We start from the raw sequence: 25,804 nt of genomic DNA, 5'->3' as shown, positions 1-25,804 counted from the left end.
TAGAATACACCGCTAAATGGAATACGTTTACAGTAGTTGATGAAAAGAGAGGGAGATCGTCGAGCCAAATAAAAGAGAAACAAGAAACTGATACAGATGTACAGTGGACCTTCAAAAATCCGGACTCCAGATATCCGGATGCTTGGTATCCGGACGATTTTTCATCGGAACGATATTTTTAAATGTTATTATGTTTTGTTAAACTGGTGATTCAGATATCCGGATGCTTCACATATCCGGACAAATTGACTGGGAACCAAAGTGTCCGGATAAATGAGGGTCCACTGTATAATAGTTTTACAGTCACTTTGCATAGGAACTGCATGACACCGTTACCGTTTTGATAATCTTTTTTGAAATAATAAAGTAAATTAATTGAAATGGAAAAATTAGCCTCCCAAAAGACTTTTTGTTTTAAATTAATAATGATTTGTAAAATGAGATAGGATCATCCTAGAGTTGAGAGATGATCTACCTGACTTTGTCTTTATTTGAGACTTCTAGAGAGGTTTCATCTATTCTTACTAGGGTTTGGTATAGGAGGGAGGCAAACATATGAATACAATAAAATGAAGGGTACTTGACTTATCCCAACGCCATTAAATCATCCAGAGTATCTAACTCTTGAATAGATCGGTTATCGTAAGCATTTTGTTTTATATGTGACAGTTTCATATTTGCCTCATAAAAATTAAGATATAGGAGCCAAATAAACATATGTTTACATTGAATTTTATCATTAAGTTTATCTTTATTGTGTGTGAAGAAATTAATATTACATGTATAAAGAGGGGAATTAAGGTTGACATATTAATATTGTATCCCAGAAATAATAGCCAGAGAATGGCATTATTTTTCTAATAATATGACAGGAATATAAAAAAAAATTAAGTCTCATTTTGTATGAATTATCAACTGGTTTTATGTGCATATTAAAAATAAAATTCGGTCTCCATGAGACACAAATTTCAAGTTGATGCAAATAATTCGTAATTATACGCCCGTCTTAAGACGGGACGTATTATGTTATAGGCTTCGTGTCCGTCCGTCTGTCCGTCCGTCTGTTAGCTTTTCTCGTGTCCGGCTCATAACTTTAATACTTTTAGGCCTAGAGTTACCAAACTTTGTCAGCTGATACATCTTGGGTAGAAGGTGTGTCGCGCACAAAAAGTAGGTCACTCTGACCTTTAATAAAGATGCTATAGCCAAATATGGAAAAATCCTCTCCGGTTCATAACTAGAAAACTATGAGACCTAGAGCTTTCAAACTTGGCAAAAGTATACAGCTAAAGTAGAAGGTGTGTCGCGGCCTATTTCAAGGTCACTGTGACCTTTAATTTAAGTGATTTTTTTTTTTAAAAACTAAGTCTTTAAAATTTTAAATTTTATAATCCTAAAATATGTAAAAATATAGTTGTATCCTTTTTAAAAAAATGTTAAATTAAGTAAAAACTTATTTTTTCATTATATACTTTACAGCAATCTGTAACAAATGTTTAAATGCTTTGAGAGGAATTCAGTTTGTCCCATGGGCATAATTATCAAGCACTGGTCAAGAAGAATTTTGATAGCAGAAACTTGCATGTCAAATTAGAGAGAAATTAATGAGTTTATTGTCAGGAGCTAAGAGTATCTCTAGATCTGGTGCAGCTGTTATCTTAATTTATCTCTTGAGAGTTGGGCAAAAAGAAATGGCCTCTTAGTTGCTTGTGGTAATTAAGAGTTCTTGATGGCTAGTCCAGATAAAGATCTTCCAATTGGTGTAATGTAATGAAAACAAATTTATGTTTTAGTGTATGATTAACACTAAATTAGTATTGTATAATATAATTAAAACTAATTATACATGTGTTCATTGAAAAAATATATATATATTTCTGAATCAATTTTTATATATTTGCAACAAATAGCAGTCATGTCTCACTTTTATTTTTATAGTGTGAAGAAATTATAATTTATGTTTGATTTTTTTTATTAAACTGTAGTATTTCTATTATTTCATAAAATATATGCAATAAACAATTTAAGTTTAAGTTTAAGTAAGCTGCAGATGGATATTTGTTATGCTCTAACACAACCAGTTTAGAGTTATATGATGTATTTTTTATAATTAATCCCTACACTGCAAGTCTCTTAGAGATGTATGATAAGAAATGGAAATTAAGGAATTTCCACCCTTACAATTTTATAGGTTCAAAGTACAAAAACTGCATTTATTTTCATTCAATATACTTAAAACTTTCCATTTATTGCAAAAAATGTATGGGTCACCATATTATTTAAGATGCTAAACATATAAATAAACAGAAGTGTATGTCAACATAAAAAAATTGTACATTTTTTGTAAACAGTATTGAGAAAAATATGTAAAAACTGGTTAAAATGCATAATTCTGATGCCGAGTGTTCCTAAATACTTCCTACTTAAAAGATACTTTTGAATTGTTAATATCAGGTAAACTATTTTACAGAAAAGCAAATGCCTAAATGAAGAGACCTTAGAAGGAGTTATTGCCCTTGTAAACATTTTTTAAAGATAGAATAATTGATTAAATATAGAAAATATGCATTTTTTAAATTCTTTAACTAAACAATATTTATCATTACACCTGGCTATTGTAAAGCATTCTTCCAAGAGATATTTTTCTATAAGGTATGAATTTAAACTAATTACAGTTTTTGCAAAAACCTATGACATCATAGGAGGGTGAAATTACCTTAAATCATTGAAATCTGTGTCAATCTGTTAATCAAGGCTACCTGATTTTCTTGCATCCTAACCAATATATGATTATTGAACAATACTTGACGGGCGTATCATGCTGTGGCAGGGCACTTTATTAATTATTATCATCATGATTATTTTTTAATTAATTAAATGAATAACTATATAGTAAACCCCAAAAAAATATTTAAAGGATTTACTGAAGTAAAACATTTTTTTTTTTTTTTTAATTTAAGAAAGGTAAATTTTCAGTCTACTTTTTCTGCAACTGGGAAGTGATAGGTGTTCATTAATTAGTAGGTGTTAATTATTTCAATAATTAACGAGACATGTCACCCATTGAACATAAAGTGAGGCACTTGTCAGATACATTGACAAACATCTAGCAGGAACAAGTAATCAAATAATGAGCTGATTAATTAAATTGATTATAATTGTTTAGCTGTGCAATTAACATTTTCTCTGCAAGGGCCAGCATCAAAGAAAAGGCATGGACTACATTGTAGATATAAAAAAGTACAATTTTTAATGCAGTGTTATTTAAACAGAACTACTTTGAACAGGGAACTTGCCTAATGCCTTGGGAAATTAGAAGTGACCTAATCAAAAAGTGTGTTAATTCAGTGTATTGTTTTATTCTAACACAAGGATATTGATTTTTTTTTCTGAAAGAAAAGCCAATTTGCCTTGATTAAATCAAGTAAGTTATAAGTTTGCTGAAAAAATGTTATTATTTATTCATAGATAGTTTCATGGTTGGAATTATCTTATATTTATAAAGGACCAGTTACTATATGCTAAAAAAATATTTGGGAATCCCATGTGCCTGTGCCCTCATACTTGGGATGGAGGGGGGGGGGGCATGATGGTAAAGGGAAACATGGAAGAAAAATAAGAGAATGTATTTGCCCCATCTTTTTTTTTTAGACTAGATATTAATTTTCACCCTCTTTATTGAGACCTATTGATTTTGTTTTTGTACTTTAAGCTAAAAAACAAATTCTGAGGCTAGCATTAATCTCATTGAAAACCATTATTCAAAAGTACAGTACGATATAATGATGTGTTAGACAATTAATGTGCATTGTTATAAAAATAATGGCAGTGTGTATTAGAGAAAAAAGGTATTTCCCTTTGAGGCACTTATTTATGGCAGTGTGTATGATAAAAGCATCAGAAAATCATTAAATGTATTTTGTCACCAACTGCACTGAAAGCATAACTATTACAGTACGTTGTATTGTTATGTAAATGTACATGCATGTTTGATTTCATCACATGCTTATGACTCCATCATTGAAAGCATTGATTCAGGAAATAGTTAATTTTGTAAAATGTTGATAGAAAGGTTAAATGACTATATTGTATGATAATTTATAGAACTTTTTTTTTCTTTTATTTGCAGACAAGATTTTGAAGAGAATCATCAGTGGACAATGAGTGGCCCACCTGGCAGGTAATTAGTCAACTTTATTAATCAAATATAGATAGTGGTCAGGTAGGCTGTTTAAAGTTTCACCTAAAGATCTGTCTTTCATTATTGCGTTGTCTACTGGTGACCATATAAATCCTTTCCTTATTGTCTGTTAGTTTTTTGGTTCCTTTGGGATAAAGGCTTAAGTGAGCTTTTCTTATTGAATATAAGTGGCTGGTCAATTGAGCTTTTCTGATTGAAAAGTAGCTGGTGCCAAACTGTGTGTTCGTCTGTTGCCTGTCAGATGTCACATGCTATCAGTCTGTTTAGAAGTTTATAAACTTTTTTCATTGTTATATTCCTCCAGAACCTGACTGAGCCAATTTCAACCTAACTTGCAAAAAGGGATTTCAAGTTTGTTCATTTAAATGCCCATGTTGTCATTCAAGGGGAGATATCTAAGAATTTATTAAAAAAAAATTAATTTCGTCTTTTTAAAAAACCTGCTTAAGATGCAAGTTTGTTTATATCATGCCCCTTACTTGGAAAGGGGGGGGGTACTTGGAGCAACTGCCTTTCATATTTAAACATAGTACTGTAGTGATATGTATATGCTTGTACTTTGTTGGGCAAATTTGGCCTCTTATTAGGGCCCCGCAAAGATTTGCGGGTGCCCTATAGTCCGTCTGTCTGTCTAGCTGTCCGTCTGTCACTCTTCCGTCCACAAATTTTCTGTTTTTTTTCTAATAACTTTTTTTAAGGTTGCCCAATCAGGTTCAAATTTGGTATGGTAGTTCAGTAGGCAGAAATACATATTTTGATGCTAAGTTGGGTTCTCTGTGTCTTCTGGTTTGGAGCTGGGGTGGTGGGGTATATTCCTTAACTATGCATAAGAATGAATGGGCAAAGAGAGATAACTGCTGAGAATGTTACCATTGTAAACTGGGAAGGCTGTGCAATTTGTCCTTTGGGATTAATTAACCTTCCACATGAAGAAAATCCTAAGCATTATCTTTATCTGTCACATTGAGATTAATTACTGTACCGCCTCTGTCTGCAATGAACTTTGTTTTGAAGTTAAGGTCAATTTTGAATGATGTGTACATTCTTTGAAATATGGATTTAAAATAATGTTCATACTTTATTTTGGTTAAAATACTGTACACAACAATTTATGATAATATTATTCATAATTGAATTCTAAAATCAGGATATATATTAAGATATCCTTTTTTATTATTATAATTTTATTTTTTTAATTATTTATTTGATTTAATTTTTTTGCTGCATTAATGCTGTTAATTTTAACAGAAAATCAGATAATAACCCCATTCTATCAGTGCTGAAAAAAATTCTTATTGTGAATTTAGAAGAAATGGAGGGGAGAGCATGCAGTACAATTAATCCCCCGGGATTAATTATCTTGCTTGCTGCAGAAAATTTAGAGGCTTATCTTTATCTGTTACATGAAGATTAATGAACAATTTTGTCAGTGTCTGCAACTGATGTTTGTTTTGAAGTTGAGGTCAACCCTGGGTGATATTTGTAATTCACTGAAGGCTTGCAATTTATAAAACACTGGCTTAAATCTTTTTTAAATACACATTAAATTTAGTTTTTTTTTTATAAGACATGAGGTTTTCCCTGTTTTATGTTCATACAAGGTTACTATTTACAGGTTTTTAGCTCACCTCAACGAAGTTGGGGGGAGCTTATGTGATACCCTCGGCGTCGGCGTCCCGGGTTAAGGTTAAGTTTTTTGGAGCAGTTTTCTTTTTAAGTACTTCTATGTCCTATATTGATTAGACATGCATGGAAGATGTTTCTAGTGTGTTTCATTGTACCAGTCAAAGTTTCAGATGCTGCAATTTCAGCAAAGGAATGACCAGGTTAATGTTTTTGGTGCAGGTTAACATTTTTGGTGCAGTTTTTGGTGTAGGTCTCATTTCCGAGTAACTATAAGCCCTATGTTGACCAAACTTACGTGGATGGTACATCTTAGGATGCATACTACCAGTCTTGCTTCGGATGCTGAATCTGACCTACATTTTCCGGTTGAGTGAACAGGTTAATGTTTTTGGTACAGGTTTCATTTCGAAGATACTTTGAGCCCTATAATGACCAAACTTGCATGGATGGTACATCTTAGGATGCATATTACTAGACTTGCTTCGGATGCTGAATCTGACCTACATTTTCTGGTTGAGTGAACAGGTTAAAGTTTTTGTTGCAGGTTTCATTTCCAAGTTTCTATGAGATATATAATGACCAAACTTGCATGGATTGTACATCTTAGGATGCATACTACGAGTCTTGCTTCGGATGCTGAATCTGACCTATATTTTCCGGTTGAGTGAACAGGTTAAAGTTTTTGGTGCAGGTTTCATTTCCAAGTTACTATGTGACATATAATGACCAAACTTGCATGGATTGTACATCTTAGGATGCATATTACAAGACTTGCTTCGGATGCTGAATCTGACCTACATTTTCCGGTTGAGTGAACAGGTTAAAATTTTTGGTGCAGGTTTCATTTCCAAGGTACTATGAACCCTATAATGACTAAACTTGCATGGATGGTACATCTTAGGATGCATACTACCAGACTTGCTTCAGATGCTGAATCTGACCTACCTTTTCTGGACGAGTAGACAGATTAAAGTTTATGGTGCAGGATTCATTTCCAAGTAACTTTGAGCCCTATAATGACCAAACTTGCATGGATGGTACATCTAAGGGTGCATTCTACTAGGCTGGCTTCAGAAGCTGAATCTGACCTACATTTTCCGGATTAGTGAAAAGGTTAGTTTTTTATACAGGTTTCAATTCCATGTAACTTTGAGCTCTATGTTGAACAAACTTGCATGGATGATACATCTTAGGATGCACACTAATGAACTTGCTTCAGATACTGAATTTGACATACATTTTCCAGATAATAGACCTCGTAAAAGTTATGGGTGCAGGTCTATCACCAAGAAACTATAAGGCTTATATAAACCAAAGTTGCACAAATGATGCATCAAGGGATAAAAACTCTCAATCTTGCTTCAGATGCTGGATTTTAATTAGATTTTCATGATGAACTAGTTTTAAGTTTTTATATAGGTATATTCCAAAGTATCAAAATTGCATAAATTTTGCATTTTTGGATGTACACTTTTTGTTGGTTAATTGTGTGACTTAATTTGCCTTACTTAAAGACAACATTCGTTGAGGTGAGCTCTGTAATCTCTGATTACCTATGTCTGGACATTCAGGAATTATCTTGAAATTTTAAAAATACAGTTGTTACTTGTAATCTTCATATATTAAAAAAAAATGTAATCAAGTAAAACTCTCATTCAGTGAGCTGCACCCTTATATTTCTACCCCTCAGCGGGGCCCTTGCTGACTGGTCTGTGAGTTTTCTAGTTTGTGTTAAGGTCTTATCTTTCACTAAGACTACCAAAGCATTTTGATCAGTATCGGAGTCGGAAGGGAGACATGGGGTTCAAAACCCAACAATCTATCACTCAAGCTTCTTTTTGATGCAAAATAAAAGCATTTTTTGATATTCAAGGATTTTGTTTGTTTTTTCAGCATTCAAGATCATGATAACTTCAATGTACAACAGAAGAAGTTGGAAAAAGAGGTATGTTTGGTGATTTTCATAAGCAGGACAGAACTTTTTCTTTGGAAAAAAAGTTTTCTAGATGAAATTGTCAAGAATAAAATTTGTAAGAAAGCTAGTTTCTGGTCTTCTAATACCGGTAAAACTAGAATGCCTAATGAAGCCAAGTCATAAAAACAATGGATTTAATTGAAAAGTTTATTACATACTTGAAAGGTTGTACATGCAATTGGATAGGCAATAAAAGCAAACAGTCATGTAATCTAAAAATAAAAATCATTTTTGCCATAGTGATTCTAGTCAAATTGCAACTTACTTTCAAGTATTGAAGAAAATATATGTACATAACATTTAATTTTGGAGGTGTGTTGCGTTTTTTTTTAATGTAGAAGTAAATTTGATTTTAGCCAATGTTTTCTTATGTCTTTTTAATATGTACTTGAGATTTATGAAGTGAAAAATTGCTCATGACCAACCATGAAGCAAAACATATCAGATGTCACATTTAGAATGAAAGAAAAGCATGTAGAAAATAGGTTCTGCTTTTATCATTGTACTTATTAGTGTCTCTGAACGTGGGGGGGAGTATTTAATAGCTAACACACTTTTGATTCAGAAGAGATGATTTAAGGTCATAAAAAGTATCACTTTGAAGCAGAGGTTTTCTTTTTTCCTAATTTCGATATTTTCCATCTTTTCAGAGAAGGCGAATTGAAGAACAATCTCGGAAAAAGAGACAGCAGTTAGGAATATTACAACACAACCCCGACAGTCGGCCGACGTCAGGCCGCAAACATCGCAGCGAAACACAACCCCTTGTGGGGTCTAAACCGTCCACCCCTACAAATCTCCATGGTAACATATCAACAGTTCTTGATCTGTGTCATTCTAAAGCTTTGTGTGTCTATAATAGGAGCACAACTGGCTATATGTTTAGTTGTCGAGTATTTGTTTCATGAGATTTACAAAATTGAAATTAATTAATGTTTTGAAGTGAAATTTACGACATGTAAGATTATAATGGATTATTGAAAATGAAGATTTTGTAGATTTAGAGAAGTTAAAATACAACCAAAAAAAAAAGATCAAAATAAGTTAATTTTCAATAATGATTAATTCATCTTTAACATTATTATGTAATGAGAGAGATTGATAGCAATGAAGTAATTTGATATATATACATACAGCAAGACTGAAATTATTAGAAAAAGAAAGTTTCGATTGAACACTTGTGTTGTCCATTGTGAACACTTGACTGTAATTCTGTTGTCATTTAGCACAGTGCATGTGAATTTGTCATCCTTTTTCCATTATCATTTTTCATCATCATTGATGATGAAGAGAGCTCTCAAATTTAGTATTAGACGAAAGTCTGTATGTAATTCAAGAATATAACTTATCATAGTGATTTACTTCTGTTTATCATTTAAAATACAGTTTTCCTATCTTTCCCTAGTTACTTTCAATTGATAGAAGGGAATTAAATTGTCCCCCTCCCCCCCTTTATTGGAAAGTTTTTATTTTGCTATTATACTTCTTATTGTAATATAGCCAAAAACAAGTCAAAAAAGAAATTACTGGAAAAGCATGAGCATGGTAAGTGAAACGTTATTAGAACTTGCATGAATTGGCTACTTAAATCTTTCCAGCATGAAAGCTAGTGTGTAATATGAATTTAACAAGTTTCAGTCCAGTGTAGCATTTATTTTGAATGGCCTAGTAATTATAGTCCAGTACTCAATAGATTAATATGTGATACATTTGAAGACTGCAGATCTTCAATATTAAGTTTTAAGTGCGGGCCTCCATCTCCCCATCCCTACCCCGTTTCTTTCCAAGGTCCTTAATTAATAAATCTAGTTTTCTTTGACAATCTAATCACATTTTGCATGAACAGAGCTCATCCACAGAAATTCTCAATTTCATTTTTTTTGTCACGATCATGCTAACAGACAAGAAAAGTATTAAGGTACAGCCTTATCTATTGGCATATCGGCATGATGGCATGTTCTATTCTTTGACATAGCAGAAAAAAAAACTTGTAATGAAATACTTCAAATTTGTCATTTTCTCTCAAAAGCAACATATTTATTCTTTAATTATGAATATTACTTAAAATAATTTCTATTAATTGTATGCCATCAAATATTTTTAGCTCACCTGAGCACAAATGCTTTTCTGATAGAAGTTTGTATGTTATTGATGTAGTCATCATTGACAATGACTCTTCACAGTTACACCTTCTTCTCAAAAACCACGAGGGCAATATCAACCAAACTTAGCACAAAGCATCTTTGAGTAAATGGGGTTCGAAATGAATATCATAAATAATTTTTTTAAAAATCTCAAAGGATACATTAACAAGAAGCCCATGGGCTACAATGCTAACCTGAGTCATTAAGGGCTCTTCTGTTCATCATCATCAGGGGGAAATCCCTCTCACCGGTATTCCTCTTTGATTTCATAAAATTTAACACTGTATGATATATCATCAAGTCACCAACAGCAGTATCTTCAGGCAACATGGTCCTGGTATATGCCTTCTATCTGAAGATTTCTTGAACAGACTGATGCTCTTTAGCTGAGGGTCTAAAACTATATGAAATTTTTAGATAGGCATGTACAAGGCATGTATTTCAAATAATACCACTTTAATCTGTAAAATATTGACTGTAAAAATGTTATTACTTATCAACTTAACTTTTTGTTTTTTATTTGTTCAAAATCATTATATTTTTTAATTTAACTTCTTTTGAGATTTTCTTTCTTAAAAAAAAAATCGGAGGAAGGAGTAAATAAACAGGCTTTTAGTAATGTATTTGTATATATTATATTTACGTATTATATTGCATACTCACATAAGACTTATCAGTAAACTTATAAGGATCAGTTCATAACAATGTATATTTTTTTCTTTTTTTAAGTTGAGATTATAGTGATCCTAATTTTGAATATTGAAATTTCATTATAATATTGTAATTTGAATCTATATTTATATGGTTTAAATTTGAATTTTTTACTAAAAAAATCTTATGAAATTAATCTTATGAAATTTATATTATGAATGAGAATTGAAAGCAATGATATTAATACAATTATCAATGATTATTAATCATGATTTATTTATTTGAGTGATGACCTTCAATTAAATATTCTCACGTCATATTTCGTGTTTTGTAGAATACATCGGTCCTGCGGGTTTCGAGGATGAGGAGGAAATTCGTAGCCACTCGCCAAACCTTCGTCGTAACGACGGCTCGTATCCGGTCCTCAACGTAACGGAGGACAGCTACAGCGACGACCCAGATAGCGATATCCAGGACATTCCCATCATAAATCAAGGTAGGGGAGCCAGACCACTAAATCAAAAATAACGATGGTTGAATGTATTTTTTCCATTCAAAATGTGGGGATGTTTTTTTTTTTTTTTTTTTTTGTAGATTATAAGGGCTTATACATAAGTTTTGTGAAAAATATAGGAAGGAACTTAAAAGAAATTAAATCTCATAAATTTGAAATTTAGTTGTCGCATATTTTTTTTTTCATTCAGACTTGAATGTAGCTGCCCATGAACTCATTTGGGTGTACTTTCATTTGAATGTTTGTATATTCAATTCTACCGGCCGGTACATTAAATGTTTCAAAATTTTCTGTTGCTGTTATTTGGAAAAAATATGTCACTATGGTCCAGGTGTCATTTGCGTATTACGAATCTAAATTCTGTTTGGATTGAGAGATATTTTGTACTGCTATTGTTTTAGTATAACAGTGAGCTCTAGATTCTGATATTAGTTTCAGTATAAAAGTGAAATATTTTCTGCTACATGGTTTCAGTATAGCAGTGAAATAAGTTCTATGGTTTTAGTTTATCGGTGTAAGCTAGCTATTTCTGCTGTGGTTTTAGATAAACAATGAGCTACATTCTGTTATGATTATGTTAAGAACATGTATGACAGTGACTATAAAGTTCTTACTGGCTTTTATCATGGTTTTAGAATACTTTCTTTGCTAGGATTTACACAGTTGAAACATGAAATATGGCTGGGTCAGTTATGAAAAACTGACCTTCAATGCAGAATTTAAGTAGCTCTGGAAAGAAATTTGGTGCTATATATGGTTTAATCTAATATTATTATTATTGGTGATGGGAAGGAAACATAGGAAAAGGAGAATTAATTGCATGATGATTGTAAACCTATATAAATGTTAACTTCAAATTATCAACCCGTATGCTTTCTATGTTATGCATGTAATTTTTTCAATGAGGAATGTATATGTATTTATTATCTTATTTTATTTAGACAATGGAAGTATGTGATTTATATCATCAAAAAAGTTATGAATGTTGATCTAGCAATTAGTTTCGAATTAAAGTTCTGGCTCCAAAATTTCTTAAGTGTGACTTAAAAATAAAAAAAAAACGAAAAAAAAATAAGTTCTCATGATCATCTCCCAAAACATTAGGTGAGGAATCAAACAAAAGGCGGAAAGACAAAAACAAGAAAGGCCCGGGCAAATCAGGGGGCGGAGGGCAGTGGACGGCCCTTACTCCAAATACCTCCTCCTCCTCCCTCTCAAAGAATGCCGGGTCACGATCCCGCACCCCCGAGATCATGATCACGGGGGCGGACGACCGACAGCCAGACAACGATTCCGATGTGGACGATATCCCCATGTTGGATGCAGGTACATCCTGAACCTAAATCTTCCAGTGTCTTGTTGCTGCGGGCCTGTATAGCTAACATGTCATGTTATAACACCGCTAGTTGTAGCGTTAGTTTTTTGTTATTTATTCAGTTCTGAATGATGGCGGGGTTTTTTTAAAAGGGAGAAAGGGAACATCCGATCTACTGAGATGAAAGCTAAAAATTATTTAAATTTTTTTTTTTTCAATTTTCATATTTTCATATAAAGTTAACATATAATTCAAATATATATATATATATATATATAATTCATATTTTCCTGGTTTCTAATTATAAAGGCTCAATAGCCATAATATTGGAAAAAAATTAACAATTTAAGCATTTAAAATGAAGATGTTTTTTTCTGTTACTACACCTAAAATTATTTATTCATAAAATTTTAGCTATTATAAGTTTAAAGTTGAGAATCACAGACTTGAATCTAAGCGGTCACACTTAAACTAACACTTCTGGTGGGAGAATTTTTCAGTTTTTAAGAGGGGTTTACTAACACTGTTATAGTTTTCTTTATTATTACCATGTCCTGAGATGTAACAAGTAGTTTATGCATGCATTTAGTTGCTTATCAGTAGAAACCTATGATAATTGCTTGTTGCAGATGTTCATGTGTATATTTATACTATCTATAGGCAAGTGATTTTGTATTATGTGGTCATATGTATTTTCTGTGTTTGCCTAAAGTGACTTGGACTTGAAAAATATTCAGCCTAATTATTAACCATAATATTGAAATTTTTTTTCTTTCCCATTATTGTTGTGAAAAACAAAAACACAAATTTTTAAAGCCTTGTGGGTAGTTCTAAGTATTTGAGAAAAAGTAATCTTTATGTGTTTGTGGTCTATATTTGCAAGTTGTAATTTTCCCTTTAATTTTTGTTTGTTAATCAAAAATTTAACATACAGTATCAAATCTCTGTGTCTGTCTATTAAATTGGCAACTCATATACATGCAGTTTATTTGTTCATGGTTAAATTAAAAATTATATTACTTTCTTTGGTTGTTGGTTCAAACATTTTAACATACCTCGAGCATTCTGTCGAATCTATTCCACTTTAATATGTTAGGCTGCATTTATTTTTAAATTACATTGGCTGAAATGAAAAATATACCTTTCTTTGGTTGATATCCATAGCAGTAGCTCAAATGGACTACCTGCAGCATTCTGTTCAAATGGATTATGTCCTATCATTTATATGTCTTAGGCACTTATGTGTTTGTAAATTGGTGGTATATGCAATATATTGTTTGCATGATATCCATAGCAGTAGTTCAAATGACTTATGTCCTATCAGGAGATTGATGGTATTCATATGGATTTATGTCCTTTGGGGATTATAGTGGTACATGATTGAAATGGACTTATTTTTATCATGGACTGGTGGTATTCAAATGGACTTATGTCCTGTTTTGGATTGGTGGTACTCAAATGGACTTTGTCCTCTCCAGGACTTGGTTATCAAATGCACTTGATGTCCTGTCCAGGACTGGAGGTATTTAACTATTGGGTCAAAAGGGCATATCTTCTTTCTTACATGTACATTCCTTTATGTAACATGGCAGCTATCAGTCTGGAGTTACATTAAGTGAGAGACAGGTTGATATGAATGTTTGAATACTGATTAAAGTAAAATGTTTGACCTATTTTCTGCAGGAATACACAATTCTATCTCCCCTTTTTTTTTTTTTTAATGTTTATTTCATATGTGCATTTTTGGCTCTTTAATTTGCTTTTCAGTGATGATCAAAATGTTAGTTGTTCTCGATAACAGTACAATAAAAACTGAAGTATGCTATCTTGCAAAAAAATCAAACAAAAGTAATATTGGCAAATTGGGAAAGTTTTATAACTGGATATTTCCATATTCTTCTAATATTGATTGTCCTATGTGCATCATTTCTATAGTGATGCAAATCTTCTTCTTTCTTTGAAGTTCTAGCTTGGCTAAAGATATTTGAATAATGTAATTGAACATTAAATGTTTGTCCTGATCAATGAAATTTGGACTCGTGTGATTAATGTCTCTGATAAACAATTATCAATGAAAAACAAACACCAGATATTTGTCTTACTTGACCACATTAAAACAAGACAAGGTCACAAGTTAATCATTAGACAAGCCAAAAGTTTCAGTAACGTTATTTTGTGTAACGTCTTCCAGAGCATTATAGATCACAGATTTTTTTTTTGTCTACAGTGTTTCTGCTTGGAGAGGCACTACCAGAGGTATATTATAGACATTTCACAAGACGACACACTGTGACGTTATTCATCGAATTGGTTCCAAAAGCATTTAAACTGTTATTAAAGGGTTCCTTTTTTTTCCCTTAATGCATGCTCGGTGAACATCCATTTTTTGGCAGAGGAGATCTTATAACATTGATTAGCATGCCCTGGCTTGTCAATTGTGTATTTAATAACAAAATTAAATGAGGAAAAAGTATCGGAAGAATAGGGGCAAAGTTTTTGCAATTGATCTAGGATGAGTTGATGTTTTTTTCCTTGCTTGGATAAATTGAGTTGCATTGATTCCTGCTTAATTTGCTGGAATTGATTATAGCTAATTAACAGGAAGTGAGCCATTTCTGAACTCGTTCCTTCACCTGTCAAAAGAAAAATATCACACTGGGAAGCTTTTTTTTTTTTAAAAAAACCCTTTCGCACTGTGTGTCGTCCATTGGTGACACTCTCTCATAATGTGAGAATTCTAAGGCAGAAAGCCCGTTTGGACTTGTGTTGAGTGAAAAAAGGGACCTCTTTATGGCAGAAGCCAAGTCCGTGGGTGGGCAGTATTCTCCTGATTACAAGAGTCCATACAGGACTAACGAAGCATTTCATTATGATCCCGATGAAGAGGAAATTCTGGCTCGTCAACTGGAAGGTAAAAATGTAAACACATTGGGTAACAGTGTATGTTGGCATTCACTTGTTGATGAAGATAACGTATGCTATTGTTGTTGTTATTACGGAACACTGAAAGACCAGTATGGACTGGTTTTAGCACTATACATTGTAAGTCGAGATTTATTGAAAGTAAAATGAAAATTAATTTTTACATACTGGTGTATATGTATAGTAGGACACCTTTTAGACTGTAATAAACATTGAATGTTGCAGCTACTTGTAACAGGCAATCTGGTGATTCTGGTTATTAATGTTATAAGTCTCAATACCTACAAGAAAAAAAAAATTGTACTAATTATTATAATTACCAAACACATGGTTTTCTGTCTGGCTTTTTGGATGGTGGAGTTTTGATATGACCTTGGAGTATTTTCTTCTATTTTGATACATTCACTGGAGCTGAGATTTCCTTACAATTAAGTTGTTATTGTAAGAACTTTGAGTTTGATTTTCCACTATTTAAGTTCACAATAATGTCATAGATATTGGCAGAATAATTTTTCTGATGGATAATATGCTTTCATCATGCATTTATTATGATAATAGTGTTCAATGGAACAGAAATTCTTGGAAGATTTGATATATATAGAGAACTTGTGAACTTTTGACGCCCCCCCCCATTTTCCAACCCAAACATTTGTTTGATATACTACCCTACTTGTTATATAATTAAGAGTTCAACAAGAAAGGTGTGCATGAGAATGAATGCATTTCTATTTTAGGTATTTGAATTTATATTTTTTTAAGGATTCTGTAATTTTTTTCTTCTGTTTTTAAAGAAATAGCTTACCTTTTACCTTTTTTTACCTTTTAAAAATTCTTTTTACATTCATTAAAATTTTTTTAAAGATATCTGATAAAAAGCCAACAGAATTCATTGTAAGAGCTTTACCATTTTTTTCCTATTGTTACTTATTATCCTTGGTTTCTTTTAGATACTAACATGTTAAAACTTCTGTTTGATTTTTTAAAAATTAAGAATTATTAATTTTTTCATTTTCCACATGTGGGCAAAATGTCTTTTAAAAATAAAAAAATATAATAAGCTGTTTCAAACTTTCAGATTAAGGACAAAATATTTGGATGATTTTTTTTTTTAAATTGAATTGTCCATGTATCCTTGATTCCATTCTCAAACCATATTATAATTTTTATTTTCAGAAAACTCAAACAAACCTAGCAAAGGCCAAAGCAGAAAAACAAAAAACCTGCCCCTAATCGGCCGCCTCCGCCCCCTAGTACCAGCGGCGATCGTTCTGGAGGGCGGTCACCAATCCCCCCCGCAGCTCAGCAGAAACAGCGACAGAAGGCGGGCAGTCATCCGGTCCAGGGATTCCAGCAGCCGGAGGAGGAAGAGGAAGACGACGGAGTGGATGAGACTCTGCCCCCGTAGTACCCAGCAAGTCCCCCAGCAGTAAAAATCTCAAACAGATGGCCACGTACAACAATGAGGTGAGTACTCCGTAGTACCCAGCAAGTCCCCCAGCAGTAAAAATCTCAAAATAAGTGATTGATTTATAATAAAAATCTTATATTAGCCCCTTCAAGATAACTGTGGCATACTCTTTTGCAGGGCAAATTAATAACGTTTGGCGAAGTTTTTTTTGATAGATATTAAATGATGTGTATTGAACAATTTCTTTCACGTCATATTTCACCAAGTTATATCATTTTGCCCTGCAAAAAAGCAGTACGCAGTTATCGGGAAAGGGTCTATTGTTTTTAGAACTGCACAATATTTTTCATGATTTTTTTATCAGTTGTAATATGATTATGAATACTTATTGAGGTTGAATTTTTTTCCCCTCAGAATGATGATCAAGACGATACACCAGGAGGTGCCGAGGGTCGAGACTACTCACCGGAGCTCACGGAAAACCTTGACGATTTTGTGCTCAGGCCAGCCCCTCAAGGTCATGTCATGAAGTGCCGGATCACAAGAGACAAAAAAGGTGTGGATCGAGGAATTTATCCCACCTACTTTCTCCATTTAGAGAAAGATGATGGCAAAAAGGTTAGTGGTATAATGCAAGATTATTTTTAGGTTGTTTTAAACAAGCATCACAATTTTTTTTTTCTGAAATAGTATGTTTTCTATAATAGGGTAAAGATAATTAAGGGTATACACACCTTTTATGCAAAATTTAATTAAAAGGGTTAGCCTGACCACAAATTGGTGCAGTATGCAATGTTTTTGTATAGTAAAACTCGTTTAGTATGAACACATAGATTACAAATTCATGGATATAGCGAAGTTATCTTGGATACCCAGCTATATAATTTTAACAAATTACGGATATAGTGAAGTATTTTCATAGGTCTCTGTGACTTCGTTATATCCAAGTTTACTGTATAAGCTTTTGAGTTCATGTTTCTAGGTACTTTAATCTCCTTTGCACTGTTTCTACATAATTATGTATTTATCTTTTCAGGTGTTTTTACTGGCTGGTAGGAAGAGGAAGAAGAGTAAAACTTCAAACTACCTGATCTCCACCGACCCGACAGATCTGTCAAGGGGAGGCGAGGCCTACGTAGGAAAACTCAGGTAACACTTACCTCCCTTGTCAAAAGCTTACAAATGTTTGATATACTACATCTTCCCAAGTCAAGTGTTTCTGATCCGCTCCACTCCACATAAACCCTTCACCGAATAGGCTAAGTTTGATGGGGTTTACTGTCACACCATTTTGTGAGATTACATATTTTGAACTCTACTGACCTCTGCCATTGGCCAATCAGCGTAAACGAATTCAACAGAGAATTCGAGATAATATTGGAAATCGGCAATAAATTCATTGTAACTCAACTAAAAAGCTGAGACAAACTTTTAAGTGGGCTATTAAATGATATAGGCGTAATCCTTGGGACTAAAACTGGTGACTTTTTCTGTTTAGGATATAGTTTCAGTTTAAATAAAACAATGAATTTGATTGGTTCATGCAGACTAGCATGAGGCCAATCAGAGAACGCATTTCTAACCCCATCAATTCTAGTCTATTTGGTCAAGGGTTTATGTGGAGCGGAGCGGATTAGAAACTCTTGACTTGGGAAGATGGATATACTGTAGATACCTAATTTTTTGTGAGTACTTATTATCGCGAAATGGCTCTTTACCATCAAATTGCAAGAACAATGACTTGCGGGTGGATAATTAAGAGATTTTACTTTGATTTCAACACCGTAAAAATGAAAGCGAGTAATTTTATTTCCCGAGTGATGCTTTTTGCAAAATAACATATCATTAATAAATTCCTTGCATATGTGTAGGAATTTACAGTGCCATATAAGCAGAAATTTTAGCAAAGATTTTAATTTCGGCATTTTTAGCGAGGGTGTTGGGATTGCAAAAATTCAATATTGCTAGTGAGAATGTTATTCTAGAGTACTTTTAAGTGTTTTAAGATATAAATAAATAAATAATTAATTTCCTTGGTCTAAATACTTAAGAACTGTCATTAAAGAAAGAAGTCACAAAAATTTGTCAGTCTACTGTAGTTGGGCTTGACCTAAGTTTCTGTCTGATACATTAATGAAGGATTTGTATAATAAATTATTTTTTGGTGTCTTTCCTTCACTGCCAGTATAAGTGATTTGTCAAGATCTTACATTCCTCTTTGTACTTTGTAGGGCCAACTTATTAGGTACCCAGTTCACTTTGTTTGACAATGGTGACAACCCGAAAAGCAATTATGAAAACGCTAGAAAAGAATTAGTTGGAATTATTTATGTAAGTATGAAATGAAGATTTTATCATTAATAAACATGTACCATATATCATTCTGTATATCAAATAATGTGTCATTGATGTACAATGAAATTGATATGACTATGACTGACTCATTTTTTGCAGGAAACAAATGTCTTAGGTTTTAAGGGACCCAGAAAAATGACCATTATCATTCCTGGAATGAATTTGGACCATGAGCGAGTAGACATCAAGCCAAGATCTGTAAGTCAAAACAAAACTAACGAACAAGCACAAAACCCAATGAATTAGTTCCTCTGTTTAATAAAGGATACCAAGTATGCAGATCTCTCATCATAAGCTGAATTTTTTATATGACTATTTCATTATCATACTCCTTTGATCACTGATTTTTGAAGGAATTATGACCTTTTCAAAAATTTTACTGGGAACCAAAATACATTTAGAGGTAGGGGACTAGCATTGCTATTTGTTATATATGATTATATTTAAATTATGAGTCATATAGGTGGACAACAGTGAACAAAAGTTAAAGAATCCTGGATGAACCATTATGATATCAATTCATTGTCCCCCCTCATCCCAACCCAAGCCCTCCAAGAAAAACCTCTATTTTTAAAAACGATCTGTTATCAAATCCATCTCATACACAACTTGTGGAAGCATTAAAAAAAGGAGAGGAGGGTGATTGAATAGAGAGGGAGATTAAAAAAATTAAGAAAAATTAAGTTGGATTTTTTTTTGGCTTCAAAATCTCTAATGATGAGAAATTGTAATGAGTAGAAAGTTGTTCATTACCCTGGTACTTGGTACTTGCTGATTTCAATAATCTGATTTTAGAATGATCATAATTCATTTATTTAAGATGTTACATTCTTAACAGATAATCAAACTGATGGTGTTATTCAGGTCATATGTAATCCTTGTTTTGAAATTTATTGACCAGTCGGACTTAACGGTATACTATGAATGAGGTTCCGACAAGGATAAATATTGATTTGTTGTTTTGTAGGACAATGACGGCTTGATTGACAGATACAAGAGGAAGAATATGGAGAACATACTGGAACTCCATAACAAGACTCCAGTCTGGAACGACGGTATGTTGTCAGAATGAAATTAAGTCAACACAGTAGTGGAATACACATATTGCAACAAATCATTATACCCCCCGCTTGAAAAGCGGGAGGGTATATAGTGATCGTGATTTCCGTCCGTCCGTCCATCCGTCTTGCTGTACGTCCGTCCGTCCGTCTGTTACGCTTTTTCTCTTATCCGCAACTCCTCTTATACTACTGAGTGAAATTTAATGAAACTTTCACAGAATCTTTATTACATATTGCCATTGTGCACCTCCTATTTTACTTTTTTATTCGACACGTATTTTAGGTTTCCCAGAGCAAAACATGGACATTGCCATTTTTAGCTCTTCTGAGCCAAAGGCTCAAAGAGCTAAGGCCAAATAAAATTGAAATCTTGGTTCTCAGGCCCGCGCGCATCTGTTTTGAGGCAGCCGCATTGTCGATTTTATTGTATTTTTGATAAAATAAAAAGTTGATATTGCGGAGAACAATCCGGGAAAAAAAATTCCGACCTCATTTGTTTTGTAGTTTAGTATTCAAATATCACTTCCGGTAGCCATTTACAATGAGATTTTGGCTACTTCGTTTGAAAATACATTCAAGGACATTACCTACGATATTTACACGTTGTTAAGCAATGGATAAAGCAGTAATTTTGACCAGAAATGGAAAGTATATCTGTGATTGAAAAAATTATCTTTATGTTTAAGAAAATTCGGAAATTAAAATTAAAAAAATACCTCCCTCATCTACTTTATTGCCAATAAAATGAAAAATAAAATGCCGCCCTCCCGCATCTGTTTTGGAGAAAATTGGCCTGAGAACCAAGGAATTAAATTTAGATAGCCTAATGCTATGGCCATTTGTGCGGTGTGCGTTAACTTTTTAGAATATGGGCCATAACTCAAGAACCCTTTGGCCAATCAGTACCAAATTTGTCACAGGGTATCCTTGGCCCAAGGGCTACCATTTGTATTAAAATAAGGGTTGGAACCCTAAAACAAGGGGAGATAATCAGGAAAACAAAACCAAAAGTACTAGTTGCTAAAAAATCTTCTTCTCCAGAACCACCAGGCAGATTTTCACCAAACTTACATACAAGGATCAGGATATGTTGAAGATTAAAAATTGTTCAAGGCATGACCCTGGGGCAAAGGGCGTGGTCTCAAGGTCACTTTAAAGTTGACCTAAATTTACAATTAATAAAAATGTTTATATTTTGCTTACTATAAGGACTAGAATCATCAAATCTTGTAAGTTGATGCATCTTAGGACTTCACATCATGTTAACTCAAAAGTAGGTCACGATGACCTACTTTTTTAATTTTGCGGGCATTTGTTTTCAAATTGATTTGAAGGCATATTTTGGACATTTTAAGGCCTATGATCACCAAACTTAGTCAGTTGATGCATCTTGGGTCTTTGAACAACGTCAACTTAAAAGTAGGTCACCGTGACCTACTTTTTGAACTTTATGACTTATCCTTTTTAAAACATTTAATCCCATTATTTCAGGCACTGAAAGGGTTAGAATCATCAAATCTTGTAAGTTGCTGCATCTTGGGACCTTAAAACATATTTAAGAAAAAGTAGGTCACTGTGACCTACTTTTAGAATTTTGCAGGCATATGTTTTCAAATTGTTTAAAAGGCAAATTTTGATTACCTTCAAACCTAAAATCATCAAACTTGATCAGGAGATGCATCTTGGGACTCTGAAAAATGTCGAACAAAATGTAGGTCACGATGACCTACTTTCGACATTTTATGGCTATATTTGAGTATCTTAGGTATTTATTGGCTTAGAATCATCAAACTTTGTGAGTTGATGCATCTTGGGTTTTCGGAGAGTGACGACCAAAAAATTAGGTCAAGGTGACCTACTTTTGACATTTTATGCCTACATTTAAGTATCTCCGGTACTTATTGGCTTAGAATCATCAAACTTTGTCAGTTGATGCATCTTGGGTTTTCGGAAAATGTCGACCAAAAAGTAGGTCACGGTGACCTTCTTTAAACATTTTATAGCTATATTTATGTATCTTAGGTATTTATTGGCTTAGAATCATCAAACTTTGTGAGTTGATGCATCTTGGGTTTTCGGAGAGTGACGACCAAAAATTAGGTCACTGTGACCTACTTTCGAAATTTTTTGGCTATATTTAAGTATCTCCAGTACTTATCGGTTTAGAATCATCATATTTTGTCAGTTGATGCATCTTGGGTTTTCGGAGAGTGACGACCAAAAAGTAGGTCACGATGACCTACTTTTGAATATCTCAAGTATTTATTGGCTTAGAATTATCAAACTTAGTCAGCAGATACATCTTGGGACTCTGAAAAATGTGACTAAAATGTAGGTCACGGTGACCTACTTTTGACATTTTATGGCTATATTTAAGTATCTCCGGTACTTATTGGCTTTGAATCATCAAACTTTGTCAGTTGATGCATCTTGGGTTTTGGGAGAACTTCGACCAAAAAGTAGGTCACAGTGACCTACTTTCGACATTTTATGGCTATATTTAAGTATCTTAGGTATTTATTGGCTTAGAATAATCAAACTTTGTCAGTTGATGCATTTTGGGTTTTCCAAGAATGTAGACCAAGAAGTAGTCCTAATTGGCTAAGAATCTTCAAACTCTGTCAGGTGATGCAACTTTGGTCTTAGGATACTTAGGGTCAGAGGCTTTGAATACAAGTGATAGGTTGTACAATTTATCAGAAGAGCGATTCAAGGCCCTTGGGCCTCTTGTTTGTTTACCTATGACGTCACATTATAGAAGCTTCTGGATAACATTTCATAGGACGAGTTATTTCTCTTTACACATTACCGTAAAACAAAAGCAATACATCGACATTATGGGAGGCGGGGGTATCATGTAGTGAGCTCATTGCTCACAGTACCTCTAGTTATCTATTGAAATGCAATTACTAAAAAGATTATTGATGTAAGATTTTGAAATTGGGATTATTATTCATCACTGATCTTGTTTTGGAACAGTTACAGCTGTACATGTGACAAGTGTAAATGTACAGGATCCTCATTCACTGCTTCATTCCCTGTTCTCTTATGAAAAGAATTTATCACAGTAATTGGAATATAACAACTGTTTAATAAATGATTTTTCGTATTCTTTGTTGTAGAGACTCAATCATACGTGCTAAATTTCCATGGACGCGTCACTCAGGCTTCTGTAAAGAATTTCCAAATTGTGCATGACAATGACGGTAAGCCTAAGGCAGCTTAAGCCAGTAAATTTACTCAACTTTTTCATTCAGCAAGATTTATAAGGTAGAGGAAGGAATTGCTGATGCTGTGTAGATGTTAGAGTGCTGTAATTTCCTTATTTTTCCTATTATTAAATACTTATTATCGCGAAAAAGGCTCTTTAATGTTAAAGCATGAGAATAATTATTCACAAATGAATGATTGATCAAGAATTTCATTTTGATATATTCATATTAATAATGATGGTAATGCCGTCATGTAAATTATCTAAGGGAATTTAAAAAAAATTATTTGTAGAAAATTGCAAGTTTATTCTGTCAAAGATATTTTTGCCAAGAAAAAAAAAAGATCATCTCTCTTCTTGCTTTCAGTTGAGTACATTGTGATGCAGTTTGGTAGAGTGGCAGAGGACGTGTTTACCATGGATTTTAATTACCCTCTCTGTGCTGTTCAAGCTTTTGGAATAGCGCTGAGTAGTTTTGACAGTAAACTAGCCTGTGAATAACCCCTACTCCCTATCCAATATCTCCACCCCACCCACCATCATCTTAATCACAGCTCAATCCAATCTCATCAATTTTTTTAACTTTGCCGATAAACGTAGCATTTATTTGCTTTTTGTGTGAAAGTGATTACTTGTAACTTGGTTATGAAATTGCACTTTTTATTTTAAAAAATGGGTCCACATATTATATTTATCATAAATTGTATAAGGGATACATGTACTTGAATTAAGATAAAAAATTTACATGCTAGGAATATGTTATAGAAATTTTCAGAATTATTCTACTGGGTCAGAAATCTGCATGCACATTTTACTGTGTTCAATCTCATTTTCATTTTGTGTTCATTACTTTTTAAAATTCTTTAGGAAAAATAAGTAGTGGACATTTTTGCTATGACTTACAGTATATATTCCTTAGAATTGTTGAATTAAAGGGGGAAAAGTCATTTAAAAATTTACTTTTTTTTTTTTAATCCTTATTTCTGTTTGAAAACTGTTGTAAAAAGGCTTTCTTTGTATTTTGATTCTTTTTTATTAGGTCACCTGAGTAAACTCAGGTGACCTATTGCTATCTGTTTTCGTCCGTCGTCGTGCGTCGTGCGTCGTGCGTTGTGCGTTAACATTTGAACATTTTCAGCTTCTTCTCTGCAACCACTGAACCAATTTCAACCAACTTTGGCATAAAGCATCTATGGGTGAAGGGGAACAAAAATTGTGAATTTCATGATCCCTGCCCCCCTGGGGCCTGTGGGGTGGGGCCAAAACCACTAAAATTAGTGCAATCTTTAAAAATCTTCTTCTTTACTCCTGGACATCAAGCAGTCAAACTGTTTGCATAATTGTAATCAGTAATGAGTCTTCTACCAAAATTGTGAAATTCATGGCCCTGGGGTCAGGGGTTCTAGTGCTAGGGCGGGGCTAAATAAGTAGGTAGTGAAAATGCATTATTTCTTTGAAAATCTTCTTCTCTGCTCCTGGGTATTAAATAAACCAACTAAGTACATAGTTAAGATAAACAAGAGTGCCTCTACCAAAATTGTGAATTTTATGGCCCCAGGGTCAAGGGTTCTGGTGTTAGGGCGGGGCTCTATTGATTATATAGTGAAAATACATGAATTCTTTGAAAATCTTTTTCTCTGCTCCTAGGTATTAAATAAACTAACTAAGTGCATAGTTATGATGAGCAAGAGTGCCTCTACCAAAATTGTGAATTTTATGGCCCCAGGGTCAGGGGTTCTGGTGTTAGGGCGGGGCTCTATTGATTATATAGTGAAAATACATGAATTCTTTGAAAATCTTCTTCTCTGCTCCTGGGTATTAAATAAACTAACTAAGTACATAGTTATGATGAGCAAGAGTGCCTCTACCAAAATTGTGAATTTTATGGCCCCAGGGTCAGGGGTTCTGGTGTTAGGGCGGGGCTCTATTGATTATATAGTGAAAATACATGAATTCTTTGAAAATCTTCTTCTCTGCTCCTGGGTATTAAATAAACTAACTAAGTACATAGTTATGATGAGCAAGAGTGCCTCTACCAAAATTGTGAATTTTATGGCCCCAGGGTCAGGGGTTCTGGTGTTAGGGCGGGGCTCTATTGATTATATAGTGAAAATACATGAATTCTTTGAAAATCTTCTTCTCTGCTCCTAGGTATTAAATAAACTTACTAAGTGCATAGTTATGATGAGCAAAGGTGCCTCTACCAAAATTGTGAATTTTATGGCCCCAGGGTCAGGGGTTCTGGTGTTAGGGCGGGGCTCTATTGATTATATAGTGAAAATACATGAATTCTTTGAAAATCTTCTTCTCTGCTCCTGGGTATTAAATAAACTAACTAAGTACATAGTTATGATGAGCAAGAGTGCCTCTACCAAAATTGTGAATTTTATGGCCCCAGGGTCAGGGGTTCTGGTGTTAGGG

At 33.4% G+C, this 25,804-nt stretch overlaps 1 pseudogene; it reads left to right on the top strand.

Moving 5' to 3' along the window:
• The first annotated feature begins 4,104 nt into the window (after nt 1–4,104).
• Nucleotides 4,105–24,370, top strand: LOC134256937 (tubby protein homolog; annotated as a pseudogene).
• The last annotated feature ends 1,434 nt before the right edge of the window (nt 24,371–25,804 follow it).

Source organism: Saccostrea cucullata, unplaced genomic scaffold (genome assembly GCF_032062105.1).
Source record: "Saccostrea cucullata isolate Sc308-1 unplaced genomic scaffold, CSIRO_AGI_Scuc_v1 ctg10541, whole genome shotgun sequence".
In the NCBI taxonomy this organism is placed as follows: domain Eukaryota; kingdom Metazoa; phylum Mollusca; class Bivalvia; order Ostreida; family Ostreidae; genus Saccostrea; species Saccostrea cuccullata.
The sequence above is the reverse complement of the archived record's forward strand: the minus strand, read 5'-3'. Positions and strand labels throughout refer to the sequence as shown.